Source organism: Dendropsophus ebraccatus, chromosome 4 (assembly GCF_027789765.1).
Source record: "Dendropsophus ebraccatus isolate aDenEbr1 chromosome 4, aDenEbr1.pat, whole genome shotgun sequence".
NCBI lineage: Eukaryota > Metazoa > Chordata > Amphibia > Anura > Hylidae > Dendropsophus > Dendropsophus ebraccatus.
Window position 1 is genome coordinate 30153088 of NC_091457.1, and position 18213 is coordinate 30171300.

Genomic DNA, 18213 nt, shown 5'->3' on the forward strand with positions numbered 1-18213 from the left:
CCTGCTCTGTGTTCTCTGGAAATGGTATCACAGGCTGTTGACATGAGGATTTATTGCCCTTGGCTTTATAGGACTTTGTGTATGTTCTGTCTCCTAGTATTCGTATGTATCATTCAAAACGTTACACCCATTTCCTTTTCCATTGTTTCAGACATGTCTTCAAGCTTTTTAATAGCAAATCAGGAAATGTTAAGACCCCGGCCTGAATGATTGTGCTATAGTATTATACTAGGTTTTTTTATTTATTTTTTATTCCAAGTGTTTGCAGTATTACTTATATCAGAACGGTTCTGGAAATTCATAGCTTTTCAATACTTGCTCGAAGCTGAACTGCAGAATACTAACAGTTAAACGAGTTGTCCTGTCAGCACAATCCCTTCTCTGAACATAGACCTGCTGTAAAGATCAGCTGATCACCAGGGGTCAAGCAGCTGGAAAAATTGCAGATGAGCTGTTATCACTGGGGGGGAACTGCGCACAGCCAGCATTGCTCCAGTGGGAATTGTGATATTACACGGTGTCCACCCAAATCAATGAGCGACTTGTTAAATCCCACAGCGCCACTCTTATAGGGAGTCCATCTGTAGTGTGGACTCTCTTCTGTCCCCATGTCCTTTCATACTTTTTATACTTTTATACTTCCTGATAGAACAACCCCTCTAATAGAACATAAGAAGTCATTTGTTAAAATATTAGATGTCTGTAAAAGCAGCAATATATATTATAATCTTAAAAACCCTTTCAAGCAAAAGTCAGTACATTTACTGACCTGCTTCAGATGCTCACTGTTTAGACAAACAGTGACCGGAAGCTGCAACTAAACTAAAAAGGGGGTCCAGCATTGGCAATTGCTGGCTTTGGTGGATCAGTAACGGTAATTGGTTTTGTAAAAAACACATAGGATTACATTGGAGTCTCTGGAAAGAAAATGCAAATTTTAACTTTTCACTCTTACTTTGCAGTTATTCCTGTGAAATGCAGAAAGGGTTAAATAACTGAATGAATGTAAATTTAAATACTTGAAAAAGTGAAGATTTCGAAATGGGTTGAATTGTGGGGGGTTTTAGTATACAGGCCTCTAAAATATACTCCAAAACTGAACTGGTGCCTAAAGAATTTCTGAGTTTGAAATTTTCACGAACATTTTGAAAATTGCTACTAAACATTTACGGCCTCTAACATCCCAAATAAGTAAAAGCATGTTCACCAAATGCTTTTAAAATAAAGTAGACATGTTATAGATATGAATTAATAAATAATGAATGTAGTATTACTATTTTCCTTATTGGCAGAGACTTTCAAATGTAGAGAATGCGCTTTTTTTTACATTTTTAACAACATTTTGGAGTTTTTTCACACAAAAATTCTAAAGCTATCAACTCAAATTTACCACTAACATAAAGTAGAATATGTAACAAAAAAAACAATCTTGGAATCAGAAGGATTGGTAAAAGCATTCCCAAGTTATTGATGAATAAAGTGACACAGGTCATATTCATAAAATTTGCCTTGGTCCTGAAAGGGTTAAAAAATCCAAAACAGCTTTATAAATTTCAAATTCTTTTTTGCTTTCGTATAAGCCCACCAATTAGAAAAGCGGCATGTATAATCGTGATGTAATTTGCAGACCATAGGCGGCTGTAAATAATGGACTATGGCTGCTGACTACAGCGAGTCGTCACGTTGTCACATTTGCTGTGTAGCAGTTTTGTTGTTCTTTGTTTAATTTTTTTAAAGACATTAACAAAAAAAACTAACTAGTAACAGATTAGCACATTGATAAACAGCTGGGCCACCTTCACACTGCAGGACTTGATCAGTTTTGAATATCTTTATTTGTAGGCTGTGTGCGAAACACAGAAAAGATGCAAAGCCTTCCATTATACTTAAAGCGACTCTGTACCCACAATCTGACCCCCCAAACTACTTGTACCTGCGGATAGCTGCTTTTAGTCCAAGATCTGTCCTGGGGTCCGTTCGGCAGGGGATGCAGTTATTGTCATAAAAACAACTTTTAATCCTGCAGCGCTGTGTCTACATTTGTATATGCATTAGGCTGGCACCACCTCTCTGTCCTTCCTCCCCACCCTCCTCATTATGAGGAATGATCCAGGAACATTTACTGCTGTTTGAGCTTTGCACAGGTGTATTAACGATCCAGACCATGTTCATTATACACACAGGTGATAAGGAGGGTGGGGAGGAAGGACAGAGAGGGTGTGCCAGCCTAATGTATATACAAATGTAAGCCCCGGCCATTAGACACAGCGCTGCAGGATTAAAAGTAGTTTTTTAGGACAATAACTGCATCCCCTGCCGAACGGACCCCAGGACAGATCTTGGATTAAAAGCAGCTATCTGAAGGTACAAGTGCTTTGGGGGGTCAGATTGTGGGTACAGAGTCACTTTAAATACTGTATAGCTTCCACTCCTAAGTCTGAAATACTGGGGGAAAATCAGAAAATTCTTTTTTTTTTTAAATAATGAATTTCAAATTTGTCAATGAAAATTGGGGGTAAAACTGATTGTTAAAGAGGTTGTCCAGAAAAAATGAATACTTGGCCAGACTGCCGTGACTGCAGGGGACATGTCAGTAATGTATACTTACCTGTCCTGTTCCCTCACCACTGCCAGATTCTGTGCCTCCCGCTCTGTCTTGTGTTTTCTAAACATTCAATAACCTTGCGCTCCTATATTATATGGACGCTCAGTATAGAGTCAATGCTGAGCGACTCTTTCTAGTGGGACCACAACATCAATGTAGGTTATTTAAACACAAGCAGCGGTACAGAACAGGCGGCCCGGGAAGGGAACAGGACAGATAAGTATACATTACTGACATGTCCCCCGCCACCCTGGCAGCCTGGTCAAGTATCCATTTTTTAAAATGAATTAGCATATTGTTTATTTTGGCCAGTTTAAAGAAAAACAAACAAAAAACACAGACATGGGTTATTGATGGTCCTTCTACACGGCTCGATGTGGGGGCTGTCCAAGGACGCAGACCTTTTGCAGGGCCATCAGAAGGCAGGAATGATTCCCTCCATTGTTCATGCGGCTATTTAAATATATTGCTCTTGGCCTCACATCCAATTTACACAGGGAGATATCAATATATCTATATAAGCCAATATCAATATATTTTAGCATGGCCCAAAAGACCAGCCGAAGAGCGGGCGTTTTCTCACTCCTCAGCTGACGGGCCAGTTATTGGCTGAAGGAGCGTTTCTAGCAAGACACGCCGATTATCGCTCCGTGTAATAAATGTAACGATCAGCCGATGACAACGATCATCGGCTGATCGTTGATATAGGTTAGACCCTATTTTTGACGGGCGCCGACCGCGCACCGCTACGTGTAATAGCGGTGCATGGCCGGCGACTAACGATATACATTACCCATCCACGTTCCAGGGCTGCTCCTGCCATCCGCTTCTCCCGGGGTCCCACGCTCTAGCTTCACAGCGGCCTGTCAGCTGATAGGCCGCTCAGCCAATCACAGGCCGCGGCGGTCCCGGACTGGCTGAGCGGCCTACCAGCTGACAGGCCGCTGTGAAGCTAGAGCACGCGCGGGACCAGGAGAAGCGGACGGCAGGAGCAGCCCTGGAATGTGGATGGGTAATGTATGCCAGTTTAGCAAGGGCTGCAAGGACATCGGTAACGATGTCCTTGCAGCTCTTGTCAAACGATTATCGGGCCGTGTAATAGGCCCAGTAAACGAGCAACGATCTAGCAGATCGGCGCTCGTTTACAGGTATTATCGGGCCCTGCTCGGCCCGTGTAATACCACCCTTAGTCCTCACTTGCAATGTCTTTACAGGGCACAATCAATCATGCAGCCATTTCAATACATTGTTATTGGCTGCATATCTTTTTGCAGCCACACAAAAGATCACATCAGCTGAGGAGTGGGCGTTTGCTCACTTGTCAGCTGATCTCTGCCACATTTAGGGTCCATTTACACAGAAAGGTTATCTGACCGATAATCTGCCAAAGATTTAAAGCCAAAGCCAGGAATGTATTTGAAAAGAGGAGAAATCTCAGTCTTTCCTTTATGACCTGATCTCTGTTTATAGTCTGTTTCTGGTTTTGGCTTCAAATCTTTGGCAGATAATCTGTCAGATAATCTTTCTGTGTAAATGGACCCTTAGGGCCCTATTACACAGAGCGTTTTTTAACGATCAACGATTGCAAACGAGATTGTTTATCATTAACCTGAAATTGTTCACCATATTACACAGAACGATAGTTGTTTAGTTATGGTCGTTACTACGATCGTTATTGCAATCATTACTATGATCATTTATTCCTTTTGATCCCAGGAAAACAATTAACAATGTGCAATTACACTGAACGATCAGTGAATAAATGCGGAACTTGAGCAAACGAATGTGGAATTACAGCGAATGATTAACAATAATTTTGGGTTCAGATCTAAATCAACGATCAACGACATATTGACAATTTTTCGATCGTTGCCTGCAATTACACAGAACGAATATCTGTTAATTTCAACGATGTAACGATTTTTCGCACGATAATTGTCCCATGTAATAGGGACCTAGACTGTGCACACACATGCATTTTCATTGCAGTACTGCATCACTTCATTGCAGTAATTGTATATAGAAACATAGAAGATTGTTGGCCAAAAAAGACCTATTTATTTCCTTTCTTATTATCTTAGGATAGACATATGTTTATCCCAGGCAGTTTTAAATTCTGTTATTGTAATTTACCTATCACATACACTGGAAGTTTGTTCCAAGCATCTACTACTCTTTCAGTAAAGTAATATTTTCTCAAGTTGCTTCTGATCTTTCCCTCAATTAACCTCAGATTATGTCTCCTACACTTCAGTTTTTTTCTAAAAACACTTCACTCTTGAACCTTATTTAGACATGTCAGTTCTTCCGGGGAACGGCAGAATCCGCCTGGCCATACAATGGTGTCTATGGCGTGAGCAGATATGCCCGCCACCGCGAGCAGGTACGAGCGACGGAATACGCCAGAACTTCTCTGCGCAGATTCCGTAGTGTGAACCCACCCTTATGGTGCGTTTACACAGAGAGATTTATCTCACAGATCTTTGAAGCCAAAGCCAGGAACAGATTATACACAGAGAAAAGGTCATAAAGACTGAGATTTCTCTTCTCTTTTAAAATCTTTTGGCTTCAAAAATTTGTTAGATTAATTTCCCTGTGTGAACGCACCATTAGACATTGCCATAGACGTTAGACAAATAAATATAAAAAATGTAAAGACGATATTTTTCTGTAGTGGGAACATAGCCTAAATAAGGGCTTGGATACAAAGCTCAGACTCAGCGCCGAATATGAATGATTACAGAAGCCGGAATCCATTGTAGTCTATGTCTCCTGTTATCAGTCACACTATAGGCCCTATTATACAAAGTGTAATATCGGCATTACGGCCAATAATCATCTTGTGTAATAGAAGACAACGATCAGCCAACATGCACGATGTCGGCTGATTGTTGTCTTTTAACATGTTGAAAAATTAACGCTCATGATAGCAGTGATATGCTGCCATCGCTCCGTGGAATAGGAGCAGCAGCAGCAGACCGCTGCTAACTTCTATGGGCTGCCTGGACGATTTAGCGATCACCCAGGCAGCCCCCCTGCTCTTACCCACTCGCTGCCGGTGCATGTAATAGCACCGACAGCGAGCGGGGAACGAGGAGCAAGCGATAGCAGTATAATAGGGGTTTAAAGGTCCGTTCACACTACAGAATCAACACCGAATTTCCATACAGAACCCCCACCCATGTTTGCTGCTGGGAGACCACCTTGATGCCCATACATGTGAGCGTATGCCCATGCCATTTAGAGTTATTTTACCCCTATTAGACCTTAGTGTCCTTTTGGCATCTGCTGGCCAGGTATATATTGTCATATATTTACTTTTTGACTGTACAGGAAATCACAGCCTCGCTTTACAGCTGTTGTGACGCATTGCCAGGCTTTTGCATGCTACTTGTGTGTAGATACAGCTAGAATCCATACATTCACAATCTCAAGTGTTTTGTTGCACATGTATTATTCTGACTGTGTAACTGTCACCGAGCTCCCACGATGCACTGCTCTACAGGTTCCTTTAAAATAGAATGTAACCGTTTATTTTTTTTCATATGGATTCCTCCCAAATATGGGAACGGTGTCCACCACTATTTAGGGGACAGCTTTCTTTTACTCCTTTTTTTCCATTCCATGCTGTAGTTTTGCAGTCTCACACACATAGTGACAAGGAAATCTGTGCCGGCTTCTGATTGGCTGCAGTTCTCTCTGCTGCTGCTGATTGGCTGCAAGCTTCTCCTCCGCAGCTGATTGGTGCTCCACATCCTGCAGACACTTTGTGGCCGGAGGAGAGAGAGAGCCTGCTGCTTAGTACAGAGCTGTGCACATTGGGTGCAGGAGAGCGGCACTGATGGACTGTGAGGGAAAAGCTGCTCATAGCTGAAGAGGATGAGAGTAGTTGTCAAGCGTTTTTTTTTTTTTTTGGAGAGTGAGTCCCTTTAACCCCTTGCTGCCCTAGACAGGTTTTTCACTTTTTCATCTTATGTTCTATCGCTACAATTAATTCATATTTATCTATTCTTTCTGGGGTGAAAACAACAATTTTTACAATGTTTTTTTTTACACTACGGGCTCATTCACATGTACAGGATCTGCAGCAGATGTGATGCTGTGCTTAGTTACATTGATATCTGCTGCAGATACTGGATGTGTGAGTGGACAATTTTGCGCTATTTAGTGTGTGACATAAGTAACCCATTGCCTTTATTTCATGGGTATAGTCATATGGTTTATTATTAACGGACAATTTTAGTTTTTTTTTTAAATTATACAGATTAGTAAATGACCTCTATTAAAATTTTTTCAAGGCTTCAGATACAGTAAAGGCCCTATTCCACCAACAGATCTGACGACAGATTATCTGTCAAAGATTTGAAGCCAAACCCAGGAGTGGATTTGAAAAGAGGAGAAATCCAGTTTTTCCTTTATGACCTGATCTCTGATTATAGTCCGTTTCCTGGTTTGGCTTCAAATCTTTGGCAGATAATCTGTCGTCAGATCTGTTGGTGGAATAGGGCCTTAATACCTCGGTGTTCAAACACTTTTTTATTCAAACAAAATTTTCTTTGGTATCCAGAACAAAATCAGGGGAGATGATTGTCAGCTGAACTATTGTTCAGCTGACAGTTATTGAGGTGTTCGGACACCAAGGTTAGAGGAGCGGGGATTCCCACTCTAAGCCAGTGGGCGGCAGCCAGAGACAGGCTAGAGCAGGGCCAGACTCGACAACCGCCCGGATCCCCTTCTTCTCGGGACGGCCTCCATATGTCCCGCTCCCCCATCGCACTGCTTCCCGCCCCATAGGCGTACTGTCCTTAGATTTCAGTACGCCTGTGGAGCTGGGGGCAGTGTCTGCCTGGCTGCCGGCTGATACACGCTCTCTGGGGACGTCCCGGGGATTCCCCAGCAGAGCGCGCCCTAGTGACCTCAGTGAACGCCGGCGGCCTGAACTTCCTGTAGAGCAGGCCGACGGCGTACATTGAGGTCACTGGTGCGCACTCTGCTGGGGAATCCCCGGTATGTCCCCAGAGAGCGCGTATCAGCCGGAGGCTGGGCCAACAGGAGAAGAGAAGAAGACAAGCGCAGCGGGGGAGCGAGGTGCTAGGTGAGTTGTGTTTTTTTTTTTTTTTTGTCTAGGCGACATGTACAAGGGGGCTATATGGGAGGGGGAGAGCGCACAGGGGGGCTTTATGGGAGGAGGAGAGCACACAGGGGGGCTATATACTACTAGGGGAAAGCACACAGGGGGTTACATACTGGGGGAGAGTACACAGGGGGGCTATATACTACTGGGGAAGAGCACACAGAGGCGCGATATACTACACGGGGGAGCGCACAGGGGGCTATATACTACTGGGGGGAGCACACAGGGGCTATATACTACTGGGGGAAAGCACAGGGGGCTATATACTACTGGGGGAAAGAACAGGGGGGGCTATATACTACTGAGGGAGAGCACAGGGGGCTATATACTACTGGGGTAGAGCACACATGGGGCTATATATTACAGGGGAGAGCGCACAGGGGGCTATATACTACAGGGGGGCTATATACTATAGGGGGAAGCGAACAGGGGGGCTTTATACTACAAGGGGAGAGCGCACAGGGTGGCTATATACTACAGGGGGAGAGCGCACAGGGGGCTATATACTACTGGGGGAGAGCTCACAGGGGGGCTATATACTACTGGGGGAGAGCGCACAGGAAGGCTATATCAGGGCAGTTTCTAGGTAATTTTGAGTACAGGGCAAATCTTGATAGAAGCGCCCCCCCCCCCCATCCAGTGACTCACATGTGACGTCTTCTTTGATCTGAGGTGTCACTTTCCCTTTTCCTCTCCATCCGGCCCAGACCACCGTGATGATTACTTGCAGCCACAATTCATCTCTTCTGAACCTGCCAGACAAACATCTTAGGGTCCACACTTACAACAACTTCCTTCCACATTTTTGTGTCATGTGCAGTAGAGTCAGTAGGTATGTGGGTTGCCCCCTGTATGTAGCATCCCCTGCTGTGTCCTCATATAGTAATACTGCCCCCTGAGCCCTGTCTCCATTGTAATACTGTCTCCTGTGCTGTCCCCACTGTAACTCTGTCCCCCTGTGCCGTCCCCATTGTAATACTGTCCCCATTGTAATACTGTCCCCCTGTGCTCTATCCTCATTGTAGTACTGTCCCCTGTGCTGCCCCCAGTGTAATACCATCCCCTGTGCTGTCCCCATTGTATTGCTGTCCCCCAGTGCTGTCCCCATTGTAATACCATCCCCTGTGCTGTCCCCATTGTAATGCTGTCCCCTGTGCTGTCCCCATTGTAATACTGTCCCCCAGTGCTGTCCCCATTGTAATACTGTCACCTGTGCTGTCCCCATTGTAATACTGACCCCATTGTAATACTGTCCCTTGTGCTGTCCCCATTGTAATACCGTCCCCCTGTGCTCTGTCCTCATTGTAGTACTGTCCCCTGTGCTGTCCCCATTGTAATACTGTCCCCCAGTGCTGTCCCCAGTGTAATACTGTCCTCTGTGCTGTCCCCATTGTAATACTGTCCCCCAGTGCTGTCCCCATTGTAATACTGTCCCCTGTGCTGTCCCCAGTGTAATACTGTTCTCTGTGCTGTCCCCATTGTAATACTGTCCCCCAGTGCTGTCCCCATTGTAATACTGTCCCTTGTGCTGTCCCCATTGTAATACTGTCCCTTGTGCTGTCCCCATTGTAATACCGTCCCCCTGTGCTCTGTCCTCATTGTAGTACTGTCCCCATTGTAATACTGTCCCCCAGTGCTGTCCCCAGTGTAATACTATCCTCTGTGCTGTCCCCATTGTAACACTGTCCCCCAGTGCTGTCCCCAGTGTAATACTGTCCTCTGTGCTGTCCCCATTGTAATACTGTCCCCCAGTGCTGTCCCCAGTGTAATAATCCCCCCTGTGCTGTCCCCATTGTAATACCATCCCCTGTGCTGTCCCCATTGTAATGCTGTCCCCTGTGCTGTCCCCATTGTAATACTGTCCCCCAGTGCTGTCCCCATTGTAATACTGTCACCTGTGCTGTCCCCATTGTAACTCTGTCCCCCTGTGCTGTCGCCATTGTAATACTGACCCCATTGTAATACTGTCCCTTGTGATGTCCCCATTGTAATACCATCCCCTGTGCTGTCCCCATTGTAATACCATCCCCTGTGCTGTCCCCATTGTAATGCTGTCCCCTGTGCTGTCCCCATTGTAATGCTATCCCCTGTGCTGTCCCCATTGTAATACTGTCCCCCAGTGCTGTCCCCATTGTAATACTGTCACCTGTGCTGTCCCCACTGTAACTCTGTCCCCCTGTGCTGTCGCCATTGTAATACTGACCCCATTGTAATACTGTCCCTTGTGCTGTCCCCATTGTAATACTGTCCCCCAGTGCTGTCCCCATTGTAATACCGTCCCCTGTGCTGTCCCCAGTGTAATACTGTCCTCTGTGCTGTCCCCATTGTAATACTGTCCCCCAGTGCTGTCCCCATTGTAATACTGTCCCCTGTGCTGTCCCCAGTGTAATACTGTCCTCTGTGCTGTCCCCATTGTAATACTGTCCCCCAGTGCTGTCCCCATTGTAATACTGTCCCTTGTGCTGTCCCCATTGTAATACCGTCCCCCTGTGCTCTGTCCTCATTGTAGTACTGTCCCCATTGTAATACTGTCCCCCAGTGCTGTCCCCAGTGTAATACTATCCTCTGTGCTGTCCCCATTGTAATACTGTCCCCCAGTGCTGTCCCCAGTGTAATACTGTCCTCTGTGCTGTCCCCATTGTAATACTGTCCCCCAGTGCTGTCCCCAGTGTAATAATCCCCCCTGTGCTGTCCCCATTGTAATACCATCCCCTGTGCTGTCCCCATTGTAATGCTGTCCCCTGTGCTGTCCCCATTGTAATACTGTCCCCCAGTGCTGTCCCCATTGTAATACTGTCACCTGTGCTGTCCCCATTGTAACTCTGTCCCCCTGTGCTGTCGCCATTGTAATACTGACCCCATTGTAATACTGTCCCTTGTGCTGTCCCCATTGTAATACCATCCCCTGTGCTGTCCCCATTGTAATACCATCCCCTGTGCTGTCCCCATTGTAATGCTGTCCCCTGTGCTGTCCCCATTGTAATGCTATCCCCTGTGCTGTCCCCATTGTAATACTGTCCCCCAGTGCTGTCCCCATTGTAATACTGTCACCTGTGCTGTCCCCACTGTAACTCTGTCCCCCTGTGCTGTCGCCATTGTAATACTGACCCCATTGTAATACTGTCCCTTGTGCTGTCCCCATTGTAATACTGTCCCCCAGTGCTGTCCCCATTGTAATACCGTCCCCTGTGCTGTCCCCATTGTAATACTGTCCCCCAGTGCTGTCCCCATTGTAATACTGTCCCCCCCTGTACTGTCCCCATTGTAATACTGTCCCTTGTGCTGTCCCCATTGTAATACTGTCCCTTGTGCTGTCCCCATTGTAATACTGTCCCCATTGTAATACTGTCCCCCTGTGCTGTCCCCATTGTAATACTGTCCCTTGTGCTGTCCCCATTGTAATACTGTCCCCATTGTAATACTATCCCTTGTGCTGTCCCCATTGTAATACTATCCCTTGTGCTGTCCCCATTGTAATACTGTCCCCATTGTAATACTGTCCCCCTGTGCTGTCCCCATTGTAATACTGTCCCTTGTGCTGTCCCCATTGAAATACTGTCCCCCAGTGCTGTCCCCATTGTAATACTGTCCCTTGTGCTGTCCCCATTGTAATACTGTCCCCCAGTGCTGTCCCCATTGTAATAATCCCCCCTGTGCCCCGTCCCAATAGTAATACTGTCCCCCTATGCTGTGCTGTCCCCATTGTACTACTGTCCCCTTGTGTTGTGTCCCTATTGCTATACTGTCCCCTGCATGGCCCAGCACAAAAAAATAAAATTATACTCACCTAATCTTGGCATGGATCGAGTCCCTCTATCTTCGGTTCTTCTCCAGCCTGTCACCGCGGGGATGGATCCTGCTGGAGGGAGAGATGACGTCCAATGGCGGCGGCGGCGGCCTGTTCATGTGATGTGCGCAGGGGATGCTGGGCGGCCTGAGCTCAGAAGCTCAGAAGATGAGTGCAGTCGCAGCCAGGTTGCGGACGGCGGGGAAGGCAGCGGATGAGAGCGGTCGCCGCCAGAAGCGGGTGATGAGCGCAGTACAGGGGAGATGCAGTCGGGAGGCGGGGGCTGCATCAAGAGCAGGGGCTGACACTGGGGGGGGGGCGGCAGCGGCAGCAGAAGAGCGCAGTGGGCGGCTGCCTGGCACGCTATTTACCCCGCTGGGTGAGGTCCCGTAGGATAGCCACTAGCGCCCCCTAGCTGGCGGCGCCCCGTGCTGTCGCCCGGCCCAAGAAACGGCCCTGGGCTATATACTACTGGGGGAGCAACAGAGGGGGCTATATACTACTAGGGCAGTCACCCCCTTTGTACCTAATTTCAAAGGGCTGGTGAGAGAAAAAATGCCAGTTTTCCTGCTAATAAGCATCAATTCTGTATGTAAATAGTTTAACAACGTTTGTGAAAAGTAACAAAACATGTTTCCTACTGATGTTCAGCTCGGACCTTCACCTGACAATAGACCCTTGGTAAGTGGACCTTAAAGGGAACCATTCACCCCGTGGCCCCCGGCAGAAACTGACATACAGTGACATAAAGGTCAATATACTTACCACATCGCTCCCGGTCCCGTCCCGGATCCCGTTGTTGACACGGAGAAATCGCCGATTCTTCTTCTCCCGCCCATTATGGTAATGAGCTGAGATGAGTCCAACGTCCATAGGAAACGACGGACGAGTCCAACTTATTCATGAGGTCCTCTTCTCGTCGCCGCCCATCCACGCCTCCTGGAACTTGATTGACGTCTTCAGTCTTCTGCCGAATTCCCGCGCAGGCGCCGCTGTGATGGTCTCGTCACCTCTTCTGCGCCTGCGCGGTAAACCGGATACGGTCTTCGAGCAAATCGGTGCACGCGCAGTAAACAGTGAAGCTGCGGAGCGGCTTCAATTGTGAACTGCGCATGCGCCGAAAACGACTGTCACGACGCCTGCGCGGGATCCGGCGAGAAGAAAGAAGACGAGGAGGAAGAGGACCTGGCGTCAATCAAGTGTCGGAGGCGGGGAGAAGGCTGGACTTCGGACCCGGCGGCGCTCATTACCATAATGGGCGCGAGAAGAAGAATCTTCGATTTCTCCGTGTCCACAACGGGCTTCCGGACGGGACCGGGAGCGATGTGGTAAGTATATTGAACTTTATGTCACTGTATGTCAGTTTCTGCCGGGGGCCACGGGGTGAATGGTTCCCTTTAACTAAAAGTTGTTGAGTACCCCTGCGCTAGAGGCTCCTTCAGGTGGCTGGCTCAGCTTCATAGGAGACACACACAGGGAACATGTCACTGTGCAGGAGCTCGGGTCACCCCCAATACACTGCCATCCCCCACAGCATCCCCCAAGTGCACTCCCCAATACACTTTATAGTACCAGCAGTCCAGTGCAGGAAGAAAAGGAGAGCAGCCTCGGAGAAAGAAGCTGTGTTGTTTTTTTTTTTTGTTTTTTTTTTTTTTTTATGCTTTATGAAGTTTGCACTGCTAAAGAATTAAACAGTTTTTAAAAATCTGGGCCATTGTTCTCCAATGTCTTCTCTTGCACTAACGGATACAAGAAGACAACTAGCTTTCAAGGATCGTGCGAGAAGAGCTGACCTGACACCAGGGGCGTAACTACCACCATAGCAGGGTGGGCCCCCCCACCACATTGGGGGGCCCATCCCTGCAATACACAAAGCCCCCTGAGTTGTCTTCATACTACCAAGGGAGATGCCTACCATGGGGGACAGGGACAAGCGCTCGTTACGAGCGCTCATAGCTACAGTGCAGAGCGCAGCAGCAGGTAGGGGGGCCCTGCAGGGGACGCCATGGATAGGTAAGTAGATTAACCCATCCTGATGGCGCCCCCCTGACAGGCTGTCAGCCAGAGCCCTGTGTGACTGCACTCGTCGCACAGAGCAAAGGCTGCTCAGGGTGGGCCCCTTTAACCAGTGGGCCCAGTGCAAGTGCACCATTTGCCCTATGGTTAAAGCGGCCCTGGGTATACTTGAGTATTTGAGTGGTGGTGATATTGTAATAATGGGGCAAGCAAAAAGAAAAGTCATTGTGATACATGGGCCACTGTAATGATTAGGACAAAGCGACAGGTCCTTAAAGGAGAAGTCCTCTAAAAGGGGAAGGGAGGGGGGGGGGTATTAGGATAAAGACATTAAGAAGAATTTATCAATATGTTGATTCTTGGTGTAAAATACTTTAGAAACACAATGTCAGCAAGAAGGTCTCACTGTGACACTGTAGACACTTTTTTTGCTGTTGTCACTGATATGGGGCCGTCATACTTTCACTTTTATAAGAATTTTATTATAAGAGCGTCAGCCAAATATGTTTTGTGCATCTATTTGTCTGCTTTCAGAATAGATTTATCTGTATATCTTAAAGATTTTTACCCTAGTAACCTTCTCAGATATGTTTGGAGCGCTGGCAGGAACGATGCTTCCACAGTTGTGTCCTTGTGCTTCACTAATGAAACAGATGAGGTTTCCTTTGGGAATATTCCAATGTAATATGGTAAGTATGCAGACCTCTTGTTGACCCCGCTCTTTGTAAACCTGTTGTGGTTGTATAGACTACAGGTATATATCATACACAGCCATTGATCATTACATATTGCTTGCCTTTCTCTTCTCTTATAGGTTATATTGCCCAGTACCCCTTTCCTGATTAACAAGCAAAAGCAGGACCCAGGGCAAGGTGAAGAGATTTAGGTGCAGGAGAGGCCATACCGATAGACAAGGACAGCAGCCTAGCTACATATAGTGTCCTGACTAGAGATGAGCGAAGCAGCTGAAAATTTGTTTCACGAGCTTCACAAATTTTGGGTCAAATTTGTTAATATTTGTGAATTTAATCTTAATGAATTTCAATAAAACAGCCAAACTATAGTAGTATACTGCAGTACTGGGAATATTACAGAAGGGCGAATGTGTTAACATGTGTTGTAAAAGTGTCACAAATTGGAAAATCACAATTAAAAAAAAAAAATGTCAATCTACCAGTCAGTCATCCAATCCAATAAAACCCAACTTGTATAACACAGTAGGAGTGGAGTGTGAGCACTGATTATGTAAGGCACACACTCCATTCACTGATCCCACTAAATTGGTATAACTCAATAGGAGGAGGGAATGGGGCCCAAAAAATCATCCACAATCATCCCTCCGATCCTCTTCTCTCCTCTCTGTCCCTATATGACTCTGTTAGTTCCTCCCTGCTTTGCTGCGATCCTGCTCTCTCCCCTACACACAGCCGACTGTCCACCTCCGTTATCGAACCGCCTTATATAGAGAGGGAGGTGCTGACATCACTGAGGAGCCTGCAGCTGATTGGACGGGTGCTAGGGATTATGGTTAATTCCCTTTTCCCACCCAGTGACGCTCCACACAGCATGTGCGGCCGCCATTTAGTTTTTTTTAAAAAATTTCCTTAACGAATTGGCAGGAATTCGCTTCTCAGAATAAAGCGAATTGATGGCCCAATTCGCAGCAAATTTTGATTCGCCGGATTCACTTTGCTCATCTCATAGTCCTGACAAATAGGTAGGAGAGGGTTAACACTCTACAGTTCTTTGCTCATGTCACTGCAACCTCTTGTTTTATGACTTCTCTTCTTTGACCTGTGTGACACCTCTGCTCCTGTTAGTGCTGCTGAACAGAGCTACTGCTGAGCAATGAAGCTGAATTTTAGCAGGTCAGGCATAAGCAGTCAAGCTTAACGTGATGAGAGACGCATGGGCCTCCTAATTTATGGGCCCTGTCACAGCTGCGACCCCTGTGACTGCTAGAGCTACGCCACTGGACAAGGCAGAGAAGACGAGAAAACCTGTGTAAGGCAAATGTCAAATTGGAAAAAATGAGTGATCTCAAGTACAAAACCGAGCAAGAAAAATCACATTCTTTTTAAGTAAAGCCAAACAGTGCCCTTTTTCTGCCCCCAACTTCATGCCAATTCACATGCTGGCTGAATCTGGTGAAAACTGAGACATCCTGGTTGTTCTGAATGACAGCCCGGTGTAACAGGCCAGAGTATACCCCCAGCCCAGACTATACCCGGGGTTAAAATGGCCTAGGCTAGATTATACCCCGGGTATATTTTGGCCTAGGCTATTTTATACCCCGGGGTATATTTTGGCCTAGGCCAATTCATACCCCCCCAGGCCATTTTATACCCCCATGAAATCAGCAGCACTGAGTGATAGACACAAGAATTACTTAATTTTTCACCATTTTATTGGGGATTTGGCTTTGTCTGCTGAGATAAGTGAGAAGCTGCTGATGGAAATCTTAAAAATCTAAATACATTGGGGCAGATTTATCATTGTGTTTGCACTATTGTTTTATTTTTAGTTTTTGCTAATAAGGAGATTTGTGCAAAATCTGTCCTGCTCGAAGCTGAGTAGAGGCTACAATTGTATCTAGGCCAGGGTTTCTCCTGGAGCCTCACCCAAAAGAGCAAAGGGATGCCTAGGCCTGACCTGACTGACCAAGAGGATGCCGGGGTCTCGCCATCTGTGGTGGAAGTCCATGTAAAAATACAAACTATTGCTCAGTCTACCATTCATTTGTTTCCTAAACTCTGTATAACATCAACATAGGAACAACATGAGTCAATACTGTTCCTAAACCAGAGATTGTTGCAGCCAGCCGAATACTTAATTAGCGGGCACAGCGATCAGACCGTGTCCGCTAATAGCCGCGGTCCCGGGCTACAAGTGGCACTCGGGACCGCGCAGCCCCGCTCTGAAGTCCCCTAGGCAACCCAGGACATATGGGTACGCCCAGGGTCATCTAAAGGCACAAAACTCTTCATAACATTACTGCATCTGTGGATGAAGTCATTGTGACATTATCTATGCTGTACTATGAACACCACGCTGGTGCTGCCATAGTTACAGTGGGGTGGGGGGGCCCAGGCTCGGTGAACAGCCCAGGGCCCATGGAAAAGTTAATCCGCCCCTGCGCACAACGGGGCTATATACTACAGGGGTAGAGCGCACAGTGGGGCTATATGCTACTGGGGGAGCGCACAGTTGGGCTATATACTACTGGGGGAGAACGCACTAGGGGGCTATATACTACTGGGGGAGAGCGCACAGGGGGGCTATATATTACTGCGGGAGAGTGCACAGGGGGCTATATACTACTGGGGGAGAGCGCACGGGGGCTATATACTACTGGGGGAGAGCGCACAGGGGGGCTATATATTACTGGGGGAGACCGCACAGGGGCGCTATATACTACTGGGGGAGAGCGCACAGGGGCCCTATATACTATTGGGGCAGTCACCCCCTTTGTATCTAATTTGAAAGGGCTGGTGAGAGAGAGAAAATGCCATTTTTTTCCACTAATAGGCAGCAATTCTGTATGTAAACAACCTTTGTGAAAAGTAACAAAACACGTTTCCTATTGATGTTCAGCTCGGACCGTCACCTGACAATAGACCCCGGTAAGTGGACCTTCACTAAAAGTTGTTGAGTACCCCTGGGCTATGTAATACACACAGACTGATGCTTGCAGCTCCTTCCCTCTCTGGCTCATATATAGGGTTCCAGCGGCGGGTCCCGACGTGTCTGATGCTGACGGAAGACGGAACAATGATTCTTATTAGGGGACACCAAGAGCAAATCACTCAACATATGTCAGTACCTTGAGCATCGGTTTGGGTGCTCACCCACTATGAACCCAAGAAGATTCGGCGATCTGTCTGGTCAGATGCTTAGTCTAAGGCTACGTGCACACAGAGCAAAAGTGGCCTCCCATAGACTCATTATGAATGGAAGGCTGGCAGCATTCCGGGGCGGAGAATTCCGCAGTGGAATTCCGACACTTTTGCTCTGTGTGCACGTAGCCTAAGCCTAGACAGAATGTACAGTACACATAGTTACATCCACACTGATCCAACACTGATGGCTTGCCTACTCTGATACATTGTAGCAAGCCTTCAGATGCAGGGGCGTAACTAGAAATGGCTGGGTCCCATAGCAAATTTTTGATTGCCCCCCCCCCCTTCCCGACTGACCACTAAGCCACCAAGTGTAGTCATAACTTCATGTGCTGCAAATGATGACAGCTCAGTGGGGGCCCAGTGTATTGCAGGATTAGGCCACAGGGCCCCCTGATGCGATGGGCCCCATAGCAGCTGCTATGGCTGCTGCAGTGGTAGTTACGGCCCTGCAAATTACCTTGATATAAAAACACGATAAACAAATAATAGTGCAAACAATACTATATGTTACCTCAAAGCTATTAAAATTACCAACCATTTAGTGAGTCCATGATGGCGCATTGTGCTTCTCAGACTACACTATGTTCCCCATGTGAGAACCTGAACAATGGTTGGCATTAATGTGAGCGTGGCAGCAGCTATTACAGATAGGGTACAGTGGTTCTTATGTTTCAGATTCAGATTGTCATCTCTATGCTTGCTATACGCAGGGGATGACAGCAGGCTTTTGTCCCTTTTTTTTAATTGCAGAATGTCAGAGGCTATGCTG